General features: G+C 48.4%; 1 pseudogene; it reads left to right on the top strand.

Moving 5' to 3' along the window:
• Positions 1-2,973: 2,973 nt before the first annotated feature.
• Positions 2,974-7,427, top strand: LOC146193256 (uncharacterized; annotated as a pseudogene).
• Positions 7,428-10,527: the final 3,100 nt, after the last annotated feature.

Genomic DNA, 10,527 nt, shown 5'->3' on the forward strand with positions numbered 1-10,527 from the left:
CGCACGGCAGTCGTCTGCCCTACCCTGAAGCCAGGACGCCCACCTACCCAGCTCACGGGATACCGTCCAGTGGCGCTAGCATCTGCGGCTGGTAAGCTTATGGAACACATGGCTTTACAACGCCTTAACTAGCAGGCTGCGGCGGTGGATTTGTTTGATGAGCGGCAGACAGGCTTTCGCGGAATGCGGTGCACTGTTAATTCCATCTCCGATGTTGTCAGCGCGCTCGAGCACGCGAAGGCAGTGAGGCAGGTTGCGTTGCTTCTACTGCTGGACGTGTCGGGCGCGTTTGATAACGTCTGCCCTGCTCCCATTCTCGCGGCGCTTGAGAAGGCTGGCGTGGGCGGACGCTTGCTACAATACGTTCGGAGCTTTTTCCAGGCGCGCTCCATGCGCGTTCGCGTGGGGGGTGCTCTCTCGGCGCCTCGCCCGGTCGGGCAAGGCATGCCGCAGGGCTCTGTCCTGTCACCTTTTCTGTTCAGTGTGGCGATGTCGGTGGTGTCTGGCTGCCTGCCTGCAGGCTGCCGGCATCATGTGTACATCTCCATATATACGCAGATGACATTGCTCTGTGGTGCCTGGGACCACCGGGCGAGACAGCACGGGTGTGCGCGTGCCTGCAGGCAGCTCTGACGGCGGTGAGCGACTGTTTGCACGGCCTAGGTCTCTCGCTCAGAGCGGAGAAATCCGTCGCAATGGCCTGTGTTTCGAGCTCGCGCAAACGACCACCGCCGCTCGCACTGGACGGGACCCACTGGCCGTGGCGACGTTCGGTGCGGTACCTGGGGTTTCCTTTCCTTTCGACCCGCGGCGATCAAGGCCTGCCTGCAGATGAAGAGAACCACCGCCGCCTTTCACAGGCTCACTGCTCGAGGCCAGGGCATCTCGCAGCAAGCAGCGTTACGGCTGTATAACTCCGCGGCTTTGGGGGCAATACTCTACGCGCTACCGCTCGTCACACTGCGCGAACCATGCTGGGAGAAGCTAAAGGTCGAGCATCGCAAGACGCTCCTCATTTGCGTCGGCCTTGCTCAGAACTCTCAATGCGCGGCTACTTTGGCCGAGGCAGGTGCGTGGCCTTTACAACTTCAGGCCACGTGGCAGGCGCTCCGACACATTGATCACCTACAGCGCGCAAAGGACGGCGGCCCGCTACTACATCGGTTGCGACATCATCGCCACTCGCTCATGGGAGCGGCGCTGCTCGAGTACGAGCAGCTCACCAATGCAACGCCCCCCTACGACCTCTCCTCGCCCTGGCCCGCTGCTACGGAGGTTCAGAGAGAGATTTTCGGAATCGCGAGGAAACGCACCACACCGCCCTGTGCAGTGCAGCAGCTGACAAGAGCCGTCATCTACGAGGAACTCGAACACCACCTCCTCGTTTACACCGACGGCTCCGTGGCCAGAGATAGTTGCTCATTAGCAGCGGCGGCTACCAGCCCCGCCCTGCAACTGCACAGAGAGCTGCACCTGTCATTCCTGGGTTGTTCCACCACGGCGGAGCTGCTAGGCCTACGCCTAGGCCTGGATGTACTGCTTGAACTGACTCCGCCGCCACCCCAGGTGTGCCGTGCTATGTGACTCCCGCGCTGCCCTCAGCCGCCTTCGAACCACCGGCCGGGGAACTCCGCTGCTGTGTCAGATTCGCGCGCATCTCAGGCTCTTGGTGGAGCGTGGCTGCGCTATACGGGCACAGTGGATCCCCGGGCACTGCGGCATAGAGGGCAACAAACGTGCCGCAGAGCTCGCGACCGCAGCACATGAACTCCCTCCTAGCGACGAGCAACTTGCTTTCGAGGATGTGCGTGCGGTAATCGACGATCACCTCCGGAAGCAGCACCCCGACCCATGCATCGCAAGAGGTGAGCGCATTCACAGTGTCAGCGGCCGCTCGCTGACTCGGCTGCAACGCGCATTGATCCTCCGTGCACGCATTGAATGTGTGTGGCCTGGGGAACGATGGATGCGCCACGGACTTGCCACTAGTGATGTGTGTGACGGCTGTGGCACGGTAGAAACTCTCGAACATCTTCTACTGCGCTGCACCGCGCTAGCCGAACAACGACGTGAGTTGTTGGCGGCTTACAGAGCGCAGGGGGTAATCCCGGACAGCGTAGCTGTGCTTCTGTGGCCGCCGGGCAGTGCGCGCGTGCGCGAGCGAGCTCACGTGAGCCTGTGTGAGTACATTGAATAGGCTGGCTTGATGACCCGCCTATTTCACCTCGCCATATAGTCGCGCTGTGACTGAACGCTCCGCGTGTGCTATTTTCCACAATACGGGCCGATCGCCCACGACAGCCTTCAGTGTTTTGTACAATGTGCCAGTGCGTGCGTTGTGAACAGTTGCCTGGACGCAGAGCTATTGCGGAGGCCCGCCCGAAGTGCCGAGTGCTCAGTGACCTAAGATATTTGCGGGTGGGCCTCAAGCAAACTACTGTATACTGTACCATAGTGCATATATTTCTTTTATTTTTACCTACCCTTTTCTTTCTCCCTATCACTCACCTCTTTGATTTCCTCTACCTTCTCCTCGCTATCCCTTTATTTCCGCCGCCCCAGTTCAGTTGCTTCAGATATCAGATAGCAGATATCGGGGCTTGCAAACATCTTTTCTTTCCTTTTGTAGATACAATAAATAACCACTACAACAGCCCTGTTTTAGGCTCTAGAATATCATACCATAATTGAGTCAAGAAACATACCGTTTAAATTGAAAATATGAGTACTGCAGGACGCACGCTCGCTCTCTATAGGGTCGTGCGAGTGTAAAGGACATCTGACAGAATTCATCTGGCAGGATTTAACAAAATACTTCATTCACTCCAACAAATCATTTTGACAGTCGCAGTGCTACCTGGAAACTGGAGAAACTCCAGGCAACAACTCTGGCACAGAAGCGCTCACCGCCCGGTCAGCGCCTCTACTCCTTTAGTGATAGCCAGCACCAGGACCAACGCGGCGGCTTCGTTGTTTCGCTTCCCTGCTGACAAGGAGCTGTCGGAAAATGGAAGCGTGCAATACCTCGGGAAGAAGCTGGTGACTTCAGTTTTGATTCTAAATATATGCGTGTTTGCGAAAAGCACTTTCACGCTGCGGACATCATTCGGGTCGAGGAATTCGCTGTGAACGGCGACGCAGTATCATTGCAGCGGGGGACGCCGGCGCTCCGCCCTGGCGCTTTCCCAAGGATTTTTGAAGGCCTTCCAGGCTATTTGACGAAGCGCAAACAACGTAGGCGGTCGCCAGTAGCTCGGAAACCGGTGAAACGATGTCGCGAGTCATCGTGTTACAGCCTGCCGACTCAAGATGCCGCCGAAGCGTGCTCGTCTGCGACTGATCCTGCACCCGCGGGTGACGGCATTGACGGTAAGAATTGCTTGTAGGCTTATTTTCTGTTTGCTTATTGTCTCGGCAAATCAGTGGCTTCCTGTCACGAGTTCGAGAGGATTAGTTTTAAGCAGTATTTTAATCTTTTTGCAGTGGTAGCACTTACGACGACCGACAGCAGTCGGGACCGGACCTCGGACGCGGCCTGCCAAACAGATCAAGCCGTCGGCTGTGTGACTTGTGTTGAAGTACAGTCATTGAAGCACCAGCTTCGTGCCGCAAAGCAACAGCTCGAGCACTGCCAGAAAAAGGTGGCGACTTTGAACGTCGAGGTTAAAAAGCTAAAGAGGCTTCACCAGAGCGTTGAGAATCCCTTGGAGCGCGGAAAGCTGGTATTTCATCAGAACGTGATGAGGACAAATGCAAAGTCCGCGAGAGCTGTGCGGTAAGTGTCAAATGCGCACTGTGCGTTGAATATCGAAGGGGTCTCCTGCTTTCTACTAGTTTTTGTTACTATTTGGTCATGGAAAAAATAATATGCGTAATCTGTATTATTTCATTCTGAAACCTGTCAGATTTCAGTCGAGCTAGGGAAATGTTTCTTCTTTCAATGTGCAATGACATCTTTTGCGTTGATAACTGCGTTCATCATTTACCATAACAGTGAATGTCACCAGAACATACATGCACTCTGCTAAATAACTGATGTTGCAGGCACTTGTTTGTATTCACGTGTCCACATCATGCTAGCCTCCTTTTTATCCTATGTAGTATTACGCACTTCCGAATACATGAAGAATGCCTTTTGTAGCTAAAGAAAATAATGAATTCTTGGTGACATATTTGCAAAATTAAGAAATGCTGACAAGTTTCCTGTGTACTGTGGTTTTTTTCTTTAGATTGCCAGCCCAAATTGGCTTGTGTGCATGTGCTGGCATATGTTACAACCATGCTTGCAAAACCCTCAATGTAGCTAACAGACGTGATACATAAAACGCTTTGGTGCTTTGCAGTCAGTTATATGACGTACAGCTCAAACACATGTGCTACAATTCCTTCAAGGCGTGCACTGAAGCATTGTGGAGTTTAATTGGCATTTTTGGCCGTCACTTATCTGGTTGCCTTTATGTGATATTGCATTGTGTAATTTCACTGGGCAACATTTATAGGTGTCTGAGTTCACAACATGCCTATGAATGCGAAATAATTTTGCAGCATTTCTTTGTAAGGTTGAAAATTCTCCGCTTTGATTTTGGTAGTGGGCCCCTGCTTATTATAGTGGTTTATAAAGGGCACATGTCGCGGCATACGCATGCGTTTGGCTTCTCTGCTTATTTCCTTAATGCATTGTCATCTTGCACGTACATGCATTTGATTGTATGATCATGAATGCAAAATGCACTGCAATCTTTCTCCACCAGGTATAAGAAGGAATGGCTTTATGACTGCCTGCTGTTGAAAATTAAGTCAACTGCTGCCTATACGTTCCTTCATGAAAACGAATTTCTACCTTTGCCCAACCCACGCACCCTCTACTCATATATGAAGAACTTAAAGACAGACTTCGGGTTCGATGCTAGCTTGTTCACTCTGCTGAAAGAGAAACTGCAAGAAGTCCCCGAGAGAGAACGACGAGGTTTGACGTTGTTTTTCATATTTGATGCTCTGCATGTGCCTTACTCAAGTATGCTTCTATAAAAACATTTTTCTTTGCAGGTGTACTCATGTTCGACGAGATGAGTGCGCGAAAGAGCCTACATGTTAGAGAATCTGACATGAAAGTCGTGGGGAAAGTGAACTTTGGGGAGCACACCCGGCCAGGGGACCAAGAAAAAGATGCTGACCATGTGTTGGTGTTTCTGTTTCGACCTTTTCTTGGTGGATGGACCCAAACAGGTGTAACATTCTGTGCATCTAGTGCTTCTCCTGGCTCTGTCATTGCAAAACTACTACTGGAGTGCATATTACACCTGTCGAATTCTGGTGCTGTTGTTGATGCAGTGACATGTGACAACTCAACAAGCAACCGATCCGCCTTGAGGTCCCTGGGTAATTATCAGACATCACATTAATTTCACTTGTATGACAGCTTGTTGAATACTACTATGAAACTGGATTCCCTCATAAAATTTGTGCGCTTCTTGTAGGCATAAATGGTGGAATGGAACACCCATCAACATCATTTCAGCATCCTTGTGACTCATCAAAGCATATATACTGCGTCATTGATCCACTCCACATAATAAAGTGCATCAGAAATAATTTGCAGAAAGTTGGAAAGTTTCTGGTATGGGAAACATTCTTATTTACGGCATATCGACATGCACAAAATATTTTTTCACCAGGAACTCTCTTCCACTTCATAGCTCAGCAAGGACAAGAAGTATACCATTATTATTATAAGGATCTCTTGGAGTACGAGGAGCAACAGGCTGGACTCCGCGCTGTTCCAAAGCTCACAAAAGCACATGTACACCCAAATGCCTTCCAGAAAATGAGTGCGAAACTTGCGGTTCAGGTGAAACATTCTTCATGCACATTTTTATGGATGAATTTATCGATAGGATAGGATAGAAAATACGTTAGTTTCTCTAGGAGGGTCATGTGCTAGTAGCAGAAGAAGTCCATCTTCCGTCTTCTCACAAGGTCGGTGCCCCTATTCCAAGGCTCCGCTGAGCTTCGCTGCTCGCTGGGCGTGCTGGATTAGACCTAGTTGGCAATCCAGATCGCCACTGGAGAGCCGGCTGTCCCACTGTTCCACACTCGGGTCTTTACGAAAGCTATCGTTATTTCTACATGGCCACGTGATGTGGTATAACGAAGGTTTGCTACCACACCATGGGCAGGTGTCCCGATATTGTGACGGGCAAATTTTGCTTAGGATATGCAGGTTAGGGAATGTTCCTGTCTGCTGTCTTCGCCAGTACACTGCTACTTGTTGTTTTAGATCCCGATGAGGCAGCGGATAGCGGATCCGTACCCCCTTATAGTAGTTCAGAATGTCTGAGTACGTAGGGCCGACTCGCTTGTGTAGATCGTCCGATTGGGAGGAAGCTCGGCTCGTGTATCCTCGAGCTACCTGATCGGCGCGTTCGTTCCCCGCTATGTCGAATTACTGTTTGTCTCTGAACAATGTTTGTCTACAGCGACATCAGATTTCACTAGAAGAATTAACAGCCTTTTTGACGCTTTGAATTCTCGAAGGCCAGAGCACGTTCAGTATAATGAAGCGGAACACATTGCTGTAAGATATACGTATGCCAATCTGCAAGCTGGGGAATGGTTCTTTTGTTTTATTATTCAACTCACACATGTTTAACTTCCCGATTTTGATAGAGAATGTTGCATGGCTTGATAGCTGCTGCAAGTACATAGAAGAGCTTCCAAAACAGAGGCAGGTGTGTTTTCTCAGCAAGCCCACAGCAAGCCCTTCTCAGCACTCTTTCACTTGTTGAGAACCTCCTGTCATCTGGGTTTCACTATGTATTGGTTGGAAAATTTTGTCAAGACCCGTTGGAGGTAATTATGATAGTTAGCGTACTTTTGTAATGTAAATTTTAGGCTGGATCTCTGGCTGTTCTTCTGGATGACATCCTCTTGGAGTCTGGTTGCTTCACATCTGAAGCATCAGCTTCCCATCACCAGAACACCCCAAAAGAGGGTATACTTGACTACCTCGCAGGTTACATCACGAAAAAATTCTCAACGCTCAGCTGCTCGAGTTGCGTGGAAACACTGAAAGCTGCCCAACAGAACCCTTCTGGACTGATATTTGCAAGGTCAAAGGGATATCTGCAAGTTCCCTCAAACCAGCTAATCTCCCTGCTCAAAATTGTGGAAGACCACATCGAATCATTTACAGTGGACAGAATTGCTTGCAGTAACGTGTACATGAATATCGTTGAGATGGTTGTGCTTGACAGCCGTACAGCCTCAGCTGCTGTTGGGTGTACATCTCACTTTGTGAGTACGACAGCGGAAGTGGTTCATTTCTTTCTGAGGACACGCTTGCATTTTTTCACTAGAGAAAGAATAAGCAGATGCGGGTTACTGGGCGTGCCATATGTCCAGCAGGTGGTGGAAGAAAGCTGGTGTAAATGCAGCACTGATAGAAGCCACATCACAATCGCCAACTGAATTGCATTTTCTGCCGAATGAAGATCTTTTTCATTGACTTCCAGTTAACCTTGTCCTGTGCCTGCTGGTGCCCACACTATGCCAGTCTAGTTAATAAGCCCATCTCTTCATCTGACTCTCTGCAGCATTCTACATTGTATCTACCTTGTTGTAAGACACGGGTTGTCTGCTCTCTCTATTACATGTTCATTTGCTCCTCTTGACTTAAGCTTGATTCCTCTGTTTGTGACTGCTGTGTGCGCGAACTTCATTTTTGCTGTGTGCATCAAGAAGGTAATCCCCTATGTTCTTTGGCCAACGCACACGAGTATGTAGAACTTTGCCCATGCCTTGCTGCCGATGCAAGCTGTTGTATATGTTTATTGTTTATCACAGCTCGATGTATAGGTATCGCACATTCGCCTGTATGCATAAGCGCTAAGTACTTTGCCCACTGCTGCTTTTGCCACTAAAAGGCGGCTAGCAGTATTGTAAAATAAACATCAGGTTGTGTTTGCTCTTCATTTCATGCAACTCCTTGTTTTGTGTTGTAATTACCACTATCATTTTAATTTCTACTGCTGTTTGAAATATTCCTTTTCTATTAATTGAAATGTTCTTAATGTTATCCTCACATTTGTTAGCCTCCAAGTTTCCGCGTCATAAATTGGTGGCAGCACTAACTTTCCTCTTCCTTTTGGGGAATGAGTTCAAATGGAGACTACCGGCTAATCATCCTGCAGCTCATTCTTGTTTGGCTAGTTTTATTGCCATGGTCAGGTATCCCTGTCACTATATTTATCTCAATAAAAGCATTGCCAGTGTCCTTCAATGCTCTGGCATCGTGAGTCTTTTTTCTATGCCAGTGCATTGAACATTACTCTCATCTCTGTAATAATTGTACTACTATTTTTTGTTTAATTTTATCTTTTATATTTACACTGTTGCTCAAGACATATTTTTACTCCAACTGCGTACACGAGTCGCCTTGCAGCTTTGATAATAGGTTTATTGTGCTTTGTACTTATGAGGTCTACTACAAGACTATCGCTTCCCTGCATTGCCACGTCCTGTTGCAATAGTTACTACACCTTACTGATTTATTGTGTGCTTTCGCTCTTTGTGAAGCTCATGTCTTCAATATTTCGTCGTGTAGTTAGCAAAAAGTTTGTTCTACTGTATGCACAGCAATATGCGTCATTGATGTTCAAAAATAATTTTCTGAGAAGTATTCGTGTGCTGTTTGCTGTAAATATTGAAGGATGCCTGATGACCGCTCTGTAATCATATTTTCCTCTCTGTACGTATTAAACACGGCTGTCTGTTAAAACCGACTTGCTATTGCTTTTTCAGGTGTTATTCATATTTAGTTTTCTTATGTCTACTTTGTATAGGTCCATATTTTTGCAGATTGGATGCGATGGTGCAAAAATATGTAGATAATGTTTGTAATTCTTGATAGCTTTATGATGATGTGAGCATCATAAATAAAATTTAGTTTGTAAACTGCATTACAAGGAGCATTAAAAATAGGCTGCGTCAGTGGTAAATTGGCACCTAGGGTTTTGCAAATCAATTAGGCCAATGCGCGTACTGTGGCAATCATATAGAATTTTGCGGTGGGAGAACTACCGACAGTTCCTCTTAGCATCGAAGAAAAATTACGTTCGGACACACAGACCAGATATGGCCCACGACTGATGAGCCGCAGATCGTATGCATGAGGTATATGGCAGTTAGTAACACAGATGCCTGCTGATAACAATGCAGTTACCGCAGCTTAAAAAGGAGCCTAAGTTACAGAACATGGGGCACCAATGAATACACAACTGAACAAATGCAGACCAGTTGTATTGAGGTTTATTGTATTGTATTGAGGTTTATTTTCCTTCCAAAAAATGAAAGAGGGAAGTTTGGGGTATGAGACATCAGGGTAATAACAGAGACCTTCTATAGCAATAACTACAGGACTGGTGACAACAATGACTTAGAAGGCGTTAGCTGGCAAAACAATTGGAAGAGAGGCTTGTAGGGAGGAAAACAAAAGAGAGGTCAATATAGAGGGGAAGCGGGTGCTTAGCTGCTGCGATGGCGATCTCCTATTCGAAGGAGGGCAGGGCTGCAGGTAGGTCCAATAAGGCGGAATTTTGAGTGAGTTGCTAAGTGTTCATCATTTTTGCACACAGCGTAACAAGAACGAGACACGAGACGAAACACAGAGCGGTTGTCTGTGGTAGTCTTTCGTCTCGTGTCCCGTGCTTGTTGCGCTGTGAGAAAAAAAATGACTGCAGGTAGGTCGTTGCGGGGCTGATTCAGTGTCGAGGACGTTGCCGAGCCTGACGTTGGTTCCCCGCGGCTTTAGGTGTAACGAGGGCTGACATGGTTGGTTCTGATCGGTGTCGCGATCGCTAGCCGATCAAATGCTTGCCTGATGCACGCTCCCGTCCACACGCATCGACTAGCCCAAACGCTCTGTCCGGCCCTGCGCTTCCACTGCCGGCTACATATACGTGTCTTGAAAGCGGGATTCACGCTTGAGCTGTCAGACCACAGTTAGGAGGTGTTGAATGGGGACTACGCTCACGTTTCTGCGCGTATTTCGCCAACTGCAAGCTAACGGCTACGCGCTTCAAGATTTGAGATCGAAAACGACCATGCGAAATCAGCAGACAAGCAACTGTCCTCGTAGCGCATATCGCTTCCTTCTCGCAACATCGTCAGCGTTATATCGTCGTCTACAAGGCGTTAGTGCGCCACATCACGTTCAAAAATGTATAAGGGGGAGTTCAGAATAAACAGGAAGCTGCGCAGTTGTACACAAATCGTCTGCTTCAGAGAAGTATCTGTACGTCGTTGCGTCGTCATTTCCTTCCCTGCGCCTTTCTGATGGAAGGTCGTCATAGCGTTGTTAGACTAGATTGGAAGGAAAACCAAACCGACTGTCGCTGAAATTTTTGACTAATCGGGTGCAAATACCTCCCGTGATTTAAAGCCGGCTGGGCCGGGACAGGCGGCTCCGCCGCGGCTCGGTGTCCTTCAGTGCCCAGCGGCGCCTCTACCGGCCAGTGCTGACCCTATATG

This window comes from Amblyomma maculatum, chromosome 4 (assembly GCF_055883805.1).
Source record: "Amblyomma maculatum isolate TAMU_Amacu chromosome 4, ASM5588380v1, whole genome shotgun sequence".
Classification (NCBI taxonomy): Eukaryota; Metazoa; Arthropoda; class Arachnida; order Ixodida; family Ixodidae; genus Amblyomma; species Amblyomma maculatum.